A 10,814-nucleotide genomic window follows, 5' to 3' on the forward strand; every position below is an offset into this window, starting at 1 on the left:
GGCAGGCCCGAGGCAGTGCGTCGGGGCAGAGAGGGGGCGGGGCCCGGGGTAGGGCCAGGTGGAGCGACTTGGGGGCGGACCCGGGGGCGGACCCTGGGGCGGGGCCCGGGGTGGGGCCAGAATGAGTGCCAAGAGGGCGAGGCCTGGGGTAGGGCCAGGATAAGCCTCGCTGGGGCAGGTACTGGGGCGGGGCCAGGATACGGCGATCCTGGAAGCGGGGCTTCGGAAACGTCCAGGTTGGTGGCGTCCTGGAGGCGGGGCCTTGCGTGGGGGCAGGATGAGTCCTGGAGGCGGGCATTAGGGCAGGGCTAAACGATGATTGGGTTCAGGAGGTGGGACGGAGCAGAGCCCAGTAGACAGGTATTAGGGCGGGGCTAAGGCCAGACCAAGAGAAGGGCTCTGGAGGCGGGCCCGGGGCGGGGCGTTGACTCTGTCGTAGTACACGGCCAGGACCTGGGTTCCGGGAGGCGGGGCCGAGTCCCCGTTGTGGGCTGCGCTCAGGAGGCGGGCCCTGGGGCGTGGCCAGGCGCTGCTCGGGCCCTGGGAGGCGGAGCTTAGGGAGGGGCCGGTACGGGGAGGGACCCAGGGCCTGGGAGGCCGGTCGGGGCTGGGCTCAGGGGCCCAGACGGAGCTGGGCTTGGGGCGAGGCCGAGACGGAGTGAGGGGTCCAGGGTGTGGGCAGCGGGGAGGAGTTTGAGGAGAGGGTCGGATTTTGGCTCAAGTTCGGGAGGCGTTACTTGGGGAGGGTTTGAGGCAGGCCCAGGAGCGGGGCCATGGTCGGCCGAGGCGGGGCCAGGGGCGGGCCCCAGGATTCGAAGCTTCGGGCGGGGCCGAGTCTGGGGTTGGGGCCCAGGAGGCGGGGCCGGTTAGGGCGAGGGTCCCTGGGATCGTCGGGTCAGGCCTTGGGCCAACACTGGCGCTCTCGCAGTTCCGGCGCCTTCAGGAAGGTCTTTTTGGCAGGGGCCTTACGGGTGCGCGCTTCGTTGCGGGAGGCCTTATCCTACCCTCTTTTCCATCAGCGCCACCCCTCTCGGGCCCGGCAGGAGGGAGCTTTTCCCCTGTCCCCCAGCCTTTGGACTGTCACCGAACAAGCCATTCGTTCACCAAATACTTATTAAGCGCCTACGATGTGCCTGGCAAGGGAGATGTAACTGAGAAAAACTAGGTGTGGTCCAGGCCCTCCAGGAGCTCAGGGGCTCGTGGAAGAAGTGGACATTGAAGTAATTATCACACAAATAAGCATAAAAGTATAATAGCGATATCTGCCACGAAGGCGAGCACACAGAGCTAGCGGAGCTTCCAGGAGGAGTTTTGATCTTGCAGGGACAGGAAGGGACAGGACGGGGTGGGATGGGGGTAGTGGTGATATAGACGTGGGGACAGAGTGGAAAACAACAACAAAAACATAATTATTTTAGTTAAAAGTTATTGTGTCTTGAGTTGAAAGGCAGGGCAGTTAGCAACACAGTTCAAATTTCAGTGCTGCCCCTGAAATCTGAACTGTGTTCAAAGTCTGAAACGTTTACCTTAGCAAATCCCTCATAAAACTCCATTTGGAAGAGTCCCAAGAGCTAATTTGTTAAGTATACTTGCAGAAGGTAGATGAGGAGACAGATTAAATCTTATTACCTCTTTCAGATGAGAGGCACTTGAGCCCTGCTCAGCTATGAGAATAAGAGAGGGGAATTAATTCTAATTGAATACACTTGTTCTCTCATGGCTGTTGTTCCCCACCAGAACCAAATGAGCGCAAGATCTGACCAAAAAAAAAGTTCATCTTTTATTCCTCCAAACACTTTCATTTAAATCAAGAGGGTGGGATGTGGTTATGGCTGTGTTTTTAGACAAAATTAACGGTTTCTGGGTCTGAGATGTTGCATACACCCTCTCAATCCCTGTATCCTGAGATGGGGTCCCCTGAAAATCCACAGCAAGTCCTAACCAGGAATGGGTCTGGGTGATTCAGGAAAGTTGGCTTCAGAACTGGGCGAGGGGCACTGCTTTGCTTTTGCTGTTTTGATCAGCTCTCTGCCTGCAGGAGACAAGGAAAACCAATGGGAACAGGTTAGTTAACACTCATAAATCCTGGGCTTATTTTATTAACTCACATAATAGCTATTAATTGCCTTTCCTCCAAGGAGCAAAAGGGGATATACGGTCAATGCCATAGTAAGTAACACTGTATTATGTTATACTAAGCTATTAATAAATCTAGGTTGGTTCAGTCTTTCCTGATTTGACAGATTGGAAGCAGATTGAGGAAGGACTCTAGCGTACCACAGAGTTGAGCCATGCACACAGAAGAAATCTCTTTTTTTTTTTTGAGATGGAGTTTCGCTCTTGTTGCCCAGGCTGGAGTGCAATGGCGCGATCTCGGCTCACTGCAACCTCCACCTCCCAGGTTCAAGCAATTCTCCTGCCTCAGCCTCCTGAGTGGCTGGGATTACAGGCGTGAGCCACCATGCTGGGCCGTTTTTGTATTTTTGGTAAAGACGGGATTTTAACGCGTTGGCCAGGCCGGTCTCAAATTCTTGACCTCAGGTGATCTGCCCACCTTGGCCTCCCAAAGTGCTGGGATTACAGGTGTGAGCCACCGCGCCTGGCCAGAAGAAATCTTTATCTTGGTGTGTGGGCTCTGGTGAGGTACAAATGTCATCTCTCTTGGATCTGAATCTGGAAGGATCAAGGCACTGAAGGGATTTGTTTGTTTGTTTGTTTGTTTGAGACACAGTCTCCCTCTGTTGCCAGGCTGGAGTGCAGTGGCACGATCTCAGCTCACTGCAACCTCTGCCTCCCGAGCTCAAGCGATTCTCCTGCCTCAGCCTCCCGAGTAGCTGGGACTACAGGCACGCATCACCACGCCCAGCTAATTTTTGTATTTTTAGTAGAGATGGGCGTTTTACCATGTTGGCCAGGATGGTCTGGATATCTTGACCTCATGATCTGCCTGCCTTGGACTCCCAAAGTACTGGGAATACAGGCATGAGCCACTGCGCCCGGCCTCACTGAAGGGATTTTTTTTTTTTTTTTAAATTTATTTATTATCATTAAACTTCAAGTTGTAGGGTACATGTGCACAACGTGCAGGTTTGCTACATATGTATACTTGTGCCATGTTGGTGTGCTGCACCCATCAACTCGTCATTTACATCAGGTATAACTCCCAATGCAATCCCTCCCCCCCCTCCCCCCTCCCCATGATAGGCCCCGGTGTGTGATGTTCCCCTTCCCGAGTCCAAGTGATCTCATTGTTCAGTTCCCGCCTATGAGTGAGAACATGCAGTGTTTGGTTTTCTGTTCTTGTGATAGTTTGCTGAGAATGATGGTTTCCAGCTGCATCCATGTCCCTACAAAGGACACAAACTCATCCTTTTTTATGGCTGCATAGTATTCCATGGTGTATATGTGCCACATTTTCTTAATCCAATCTGTCACTGATGGACATTTGGGTTGATTCCAAGTCTTTGCTATTGTGAATAGTGCTGCAATAAACATACGTGTGCATGTGTCTTTATAGCAGCATAATTTATAATCCTTTGGGTATATACCTAGTAATGGGATGGCTGGGTCATATGGTACATCTAGTTCTAGATCCTTGAGGAATCGCCATACTGTTTTCCATAATGGTTGAACTAGTTTACAATCCCACCAACAGTGTAAAAGTGTTCCTATTTCTCCACATCCTCTCCAGCACCTATTGTTTCCTGACTTTTTAATGATCGCCATTCTAACTGGTGTGAGATGGTATCTCATTGTGGTTTTGATTTGCATTTCTCTGATGGCCAGTGATGATGAGCATTTTTTCATGTGTCTGTTGGCTGTATGAATGTCTTCTTTTGAGAAATGTCTGTTCATATCCTTTGCCCACTTTTTGATGGGGTTGTTTGTTTTTTTCTTGTAAATTTGTTTGAGTTCTTTGTAGGTTCTGGATATTAGCCCTTTGTCAGATGAGTAGATTGCAAAAATTTTCTCCCATTCTGTAGGTTGCCTGTTCACTCTGATAGTAGTTTCTTTTGCTGTGCAGAAGCTCTTTAGTTTAATGAGATCCCATTTGTCAATTTTGGCTTTTGCTGCCGTTGCTTTTGGTGTTTTAGACATGAAGTCTTTGCCCATGCCTATGTCCTGAATGGTACTACCTAGGTTTTCCTCTAGGATTTTTATGGTATTAGGTCTAACATTTAAGTCTCTAATCCATCTTGAATTAATTTTCGTATAAGGAGTAAGGAAAGGATCCAGTTTCAGCTTTCTACTTATGGCTAGCCAATTTTCCCAGCACCATTTATTAAATAGGGAATCCTTTCCCCATTTCTTGTTTCTCTCAGGTTTGTCAAAGATCAGATGGCTGTAGATGTGTGGTATTATTTCTGAGGACTCTGTTCTGTTCCATTGGTCTATATCTCTGTTTTGGTACCAGTACCATGCTGTTTTGGTTACTGTAGCCTTGTAGTATAGTTTGAAGTCAGGTAGCGTGATGCCTCCAGCTTTGTTCTTTTGACTTAGGATTGTCTTGGAGATGTGGGCTCTTTTTTGGTTCCATATGAACTTTAAAGTAGTTTTTTCCAATTCTGTGAAGAAGCTCATTGGTAGCTTGATGGGGATGGCATTGAATCTATAAATTACCTTGGACAGTATGGCCATTTTCATGATATTGATTCTTCCTATCCATGAGCATGGTATGTTCTTCCATTTGTTTGTGTCCTCTTTTATTTCACTGAGCAGTGGTTTGTAGTTCTCCTTGAAGAGGTCCTTTACATCCCTTGTAAGTTGGATTCCTAGGTATTTTATTCTCTTTGAAGCAATTGTGAATGGAAGTTCATTCCTGATTTGGCTCTCTGTTTGACTGTCACTGGTGTATAAGAATGCTTGTGATTTTTGCACATTAATTTTGTATCCTGAGACTTTGCTGAAGTTGCTTATCAGCTTAAGGAGATTTTGGGCTGAGACAATGGGGTTTTCTAAATATACAATCATGTCGTCTGCAAACAGGGACAATTTGACTTCTTCTTTTCCTAACTGAATCCCCTTGATTTCTTTCTCTTGCCTGATTGCCCTAGCCAGAACTTCCAACACTATGTTGAATAGGAGTGGTGAGAGAGGGCATCCCTGTCTTGTGCCAGTTTTCAAAGGGAATTTTTCCAGTTTTTGCCCATTCAGTATGATATTGGCTGTGGGTTTGTCATAAATAGCTCTTATTATTTTGAGGTACGTTCCATCAATACCGAATTTATTGAGCGTTTTTAGCATGAAGGGCTGTTGAATTTTGTCAAAAGCCTTTTCTGCATCTATTGAGATAATGATGTGGTTCTTGTCTTTGGTTCTGTTTATATGCTGGATTATGTTTATTGATTTGCGAATGTTGAACCAGCCTTGCATCCCAGGGATGAAGCCCACTTGATCATGGTGGATAAGCTTTTTGATGTGCTGCTGAATCCGGTTTGCCAGTATTTTATTGAGGATTTTTGCATCGATGTTCATCAGGGATATTGGTCTAAAATTCTCTTTTTTTGTTGTGTCTCTGCCAGGCTTTGGTATCAGGATGATGTTGGCCTCATAAAATGAGTTAGGGAGGATTCCCTCTTTTTCTATTGATTGGAATAGTTTCAGAAGGAATGGTACCAGCTCCTCCTTGTACCTCTGGTAGAATTCAGCTGTGAATCCATCTGGTCCTGGACTTTTTTTGGTTGGTAGGCTATTAATTATTGCCTCAATTACTGAAGGGATTTTTAATGTCACGTGGCTCTCAGAGGTGCGGTGTGTTCAGGTGCAGTGTGTTCAGGTGCAAGTGAAGATTAGGACTGATGTTTAAAACCAAAAGTAAAATTCCAGGTGGTGTTGCTACGGAGAGCAGCATTAGGACAATCTGAGTAGTTTCAGTTGCAAGAGTATGTGTGTACGTGCAAGAACTACAGTCAAGATCCAACTTCTGGCTTTGAGGCTCTCTTTAATAACAGTGAGAACAACCTAAGGCATTGTAACAGTATGGAATGGTTGCCTTTTAGAAATTAAGCTGTGGGCATGGAAGTTCAATCAGTACATTGAAGTTTTTCCTTTCTCTCTCCTATGGTTAATGGTTTCTGCAGAAAAGGACCAATTGATTTCTTTCTAAAACGTTGCTTCAGGGTGTAGAGACCTTTATAGGTCATGTTTCAACTTATAGAAAATTTTTATAGTTCAAATATAAATTACGTTCAATGTGGACTTTGTGATAGAATTTAAGGTTAAGTAAAGTTTCCACTTTCCTTAGGCTGTTTGCAGTGGCCAGCAGGCCCCATGATATCGAGATGGAAGCTATGTTAAAGGAGGAGATTGGTCAGGAGTGGGCGGAATAAGAAATATGGGCAGCTCAGGCTAATCACACAATGATTGAAGTGTAGAAAGAGGGCCAGGCATGGGATAACGCCTGTAATCCCAGTGCTTTGGGAGGCCAAGGCAAGAGGATCACTTGAGGTCAGGAGAACAGCCTGGTCAACAGAGTGAGACCTCATCTGTACAAAAAAAAAAATTAAAAAATTAGTTGAGCATAGTGGTGTGCGCCTGTAGTCTCAGCCACTTGGGAGGCTGAGGTTGGGGATCCCTTGAGCCCAGGAGTTTGAGGCTGCAGTGAGCAATAATCACTTACTGTACTCCAGCCTGGGTGACAGGGTGAGGCCCTGGCTCAAAAAAAATTGTATCCCCTAAAAACATAAATTGGAAATCTTAATCCTCGATACCTAGGAATATGACCTTATTTGGAAATAGGGTCTTTGTAAATGTCATCAAGTAATGATGGGTCATACTGGATTGGGGGCTGGTGAGGGGACAAATGCAATGACTGGTGTCCTTATAAAAGAAGAGAATGAGGGCTGGGCATGGTGGCTCATGCCTGTAATCCCAGCACTTTGGGAGGGTGAGGTGGGCAGATCACTTGAGGTCAGGAGTTCGAGACCAGCCTGGCCAACGTGGTGAAACTCCATCTCTACTAAAAATACAAAATTAGCCAGGCATGGTGGTGGGCGCCTGTAATCCCAGCTACTCGGGAGGCTGAGGTCGGAGAATCACTTGAACCTAGGAAGCGGAGGTTGCAGCGAGCCGAGATTGTGCCACTGCACTCCAGCCTGGGTGACAGAGGGAAACTCCATCTCAAAAAAAATAAAATGAAAGAGGAGAATGTCAGGTGAAGACAGAGACACAGGGAGAAGGCAGCCATGTGATGAGGGAAGAGATTGGAGTGCTGCATTTACAAGGAACACCAAGCATTGCCGGGCGCCACCGGAAGCCACAAGAGGCAAGGAAGGATTCTCTCTTACATGTTTCAGCGGGAGCGGTCCGGCCAACACCTTGATTTTGGACTTCGCAGCATCCAGGCCTGCAAGACAACACATTTCTGTTGTTTTCAGCCACATGCGGGGCCCTTGTTGCTGTTGTTGTGGTTGGTTTTTTTTTTTTGGAGCGGTAGTTTCGCTCTTGTCCCCCAGGCTGGAGTGCAACGGCTATCTCGGCTCACAGCAACCTCTGCCTCCTAGGTTCAAACGATTCTCCTGCCTCAGCTGCTGGAGTAGCTGGGATTACAGGCATGCACCACCTCACCCAGCTAATTTTTGTATTTTTAGTAGAGATGGAGTTTCACCATGTTGGCTGGGCTGGTCTCAAACTCCTGACCTCAAGTGATCCACCCGCCCGCCTGCCGGCCTCCCAAAGTGCTAGGATTACAGGTGTGAGCCACCGTGTCCAGCCTTGTGGTTACTTTTTTAGACAAGATCCCGCTCTGTCGTCTAGGCTGGAGTGCAGTGGTACAGTCTCAGCTCCTGCAGCCTCGACCTCCTTGGGCTCAGGTGATTTTCCCATCTCAGCCTCCCGAGTAACTGGGACTACGTGCTTGGCTAATTTTTATATTTTCTGTAGAGTTGGGGTCTTGCTATGTTGCCCAGGCTGGTCTCAAACTCCTTGGGCTCAAGTCATCTGCCCGCCTTGGCCTCCCAAAGTGCTAGGATTATAGGCATGAGCCACTATCCCTGGCAACCCTTGTTAAAAAATAAAGAATTTCAAGATGGCAATGGCAGATTATTAAACCACAATGGGGACTCTTCTTTGTCCCTCTGGGACTGTCCAGGTTGTAAGCCCATGAAGCCGGCCCTGGCTGCTGGGTTCTTGGAGCGCTGGCCCTCCCGTGGCATGTGGCAAGGAGTTGTCATGGGTTATCACGACGTATGATGATCAGCTACAGGAGACCCAAAGAGACCGCTCACTCCTTTTTCCGACGAATGGCTGTGTATGCCACACTAGCGACTAACAGAACCGCAAGAGCTCCTGTGACAATGCTGAGCCCGATCACTGCGCCTTGCAGAGCAGATGCCCTCTGTACCTCCGCTCCTGTTAAGAAACCAGAGGGTTTTTAATTGCCTGATTATTAAGAAGCTGTTCTGGCTGCTCCTGGTTCCCTGGGAAGTTTCCCATCTAGCCGCTAGTGAGTATTAATTATGGAAATGAAATGTACATTTAAACCAAGAAAATGCACACTGTAGAGAAATCTCATAGGGCAAGTCGTTGAAAGCCGATTTACTAAATGACCTCTTCGCCAAATGACCCATTTGCCTAATGACCACTTTGCCAAATGATCAATTTGCTAAAAGCCAATTCGCTGAAAATCTGTTTGTGGGATGTCCTGCTTATCAGTAACTGACAGTCAGACGCAGCTTGTCCCAGGCTCCCAATGGGATGTGGGACAGGGGAGGGGCTACAAAACAGTTGTGGCAAAACTCCAAAACTTAAAAAGAAGAAAAATCCTCCATAATTGGGTGAATTGGTCTTTCATTTAATTAGTTTTCTACAAAAGGGACTGCTTCCTGTATGTTCACAAGGAGATCATGGGCAGTGGCTTACAAGAAGAGAAAGGATGAATATCACCCCTGCCCTCCTCTCTTTTCCTTTGTTTTTTAGAGGCAGGAATTGGAGTGCAGTAGTGCAATCATAGCTCACTGCAGCCTCAAACTCCTGGGTTCAAGCAATCCTCCCGCCTCAGCCTCCCCAGTAGCTGGGACTACAGGTATATGACACTACACCCAACTAATTTTTTTTAGAGACAGGGTCTTACTGTGTTGTCCAGGCTGGTCTCAAGCTCCTGGCCCCAAGTGATCCTCCTACCTCGTCCTCCCAAAGTCCTGGGATTAGAAGTATGAGCCACTGTGCCCAGCCCATTACTCCTTTTTGCATGTAATTGCTTTAAGCACTGGCTAGATCACCAGACAGTATCCAAGCCTCTCCTGGCAAAAGGAAAGATAGCCAGTGTTTGTAAACAACCCACAAAAGAAGGCAACAGCAAATTCTCAGAGATGATTTTATTCTTCCTTTATATCAGCCAGATTGAAAGGGTTGGAAGTCTTAAGAATTTGCAGTCTCATTTCAGACTCTCCCCTCTCGGTTTTTCAGCATCAAGTGGAGCAGCAGGGTTTTGCTCCTCCCCTGTGAACAGCTTTCTGTGCTACTGAAGGAGGCTGGTTTCTGTATCTGAAAGGGGCGTCTTGGGGGCAGACTGTACACAGTGATTTCCTGAGGACCGGAAGGATTACAGCCCGACTTTCTCTATAGAGTGCCTTCCCTTTGCCTAAAAGGCGCTATGTAAAATGTTACCATCAGGTCGAGGGATTCCCTACCTCCGCTGCTGTCTGGAGCTGTTGGCTTCTTGTTCCTGGGGCTCCAAAGCTGCTGGTAAACAGGATTGTTCTGCTTGAATTCCCTCCTGCCCACCAGGAGACCCCTTTTTGATTCTTTTCTATCTCAGGACAGAGCAGACTATGCTGACAGTTCTGGTGGCTGCTTCTGTATCTCACCTGGCTGCTGGTTGTAAGAGTTCACAAGCATTTCCTAGGTGACCGCCAGGGAGCCGTTGTGGGTTTGGGGGTGACTCCCAGGAGCTTACACATGAATGGGTAGATGTGGATGCTGTTAAAAGGCTTGGCCAGGCGTTTCTTCTTCAAATCTGGCCCGAAAATTCTGAATGTGGTCTTCATATCCGTGAGGACATTATCAAAGCCATGGCTGCCTTTGTTGAAATACATTATCTGAAAAATAATAACAATAAAAAAGCCATTTTAGATTCCAGTCCCCTGAAAGAAAACTGTCCCTTAGTTAATGTCGTACTTGTTGGATCCATGAAGTCTTTGAAAATTTAAACTACAAGGACACTGCTCTCTGTGGTGGTGGAGAGAATACCAAGGATTTAAAGGTCTTTAAAAAAGAGAATGTAGAAAGTGTACCCATTGGAAACAGCAAGATGATGATAATCGTACTGGCAGTAATAATAAGCTCAAACATATAGCGCTTACTATGTATCATGAATTGTTCTGAATGCTTGCAAATATATGTGAACTCCTTTACCCTCGTGGCAGCCCAGTAAGGGCGCCATTCCTCATTTTACAGCTGGGGAAACTGAGTCACAGAGCTTGTCTGCACTGAGTCATCAGGAACAAATGCTAGATCAGGTAACTGAACACAGGCAATCTCGTTCCAGAGCCAAATAGATGTATTTTTATGGTATAAAAAGATATACGTACATTTTTAGGGGGAGAATGGGGGTAGGATGGGTTGAGGATTCTGGGTAATTGCTTGGTAAATGCCAAATACCTTTCTTGTCTGTCCTTCTTTTCAAATGATAAAGTAATGTCAATTTCAACTTTTTTTTTTTTTTTTAAGAGACAGTGTCTGGCTGGAGTACAGTGATATAGTCATAGCTCACTGCAGCCTCAAATTCCTGGGCTCAAGCAATCCACCTATATCAGCCTCCCAAGTAGTTGGGACTACAGGCCTGCAGTACTCTGCCCAGTGAATTCTTTTATTTT

The sequence above is a fragment of the Chlorocebus sabaeus genome, chromosome 5 (genome assembly GCF_047675955.1).
Source record: "Chlorocebus sabaeus isolate Y175 chromosome 5, mChlSab1.0.hap1, whole genome shotgun sequence".
In the NCBI taxonomy this organism is placed as follows: domain Eukaryota; kingdom Metazoa; phylum Chordata; class Mammalia; order Primates; family Cercopithecidae; genus Chlorocebus; species Chlorocebus sabaeus.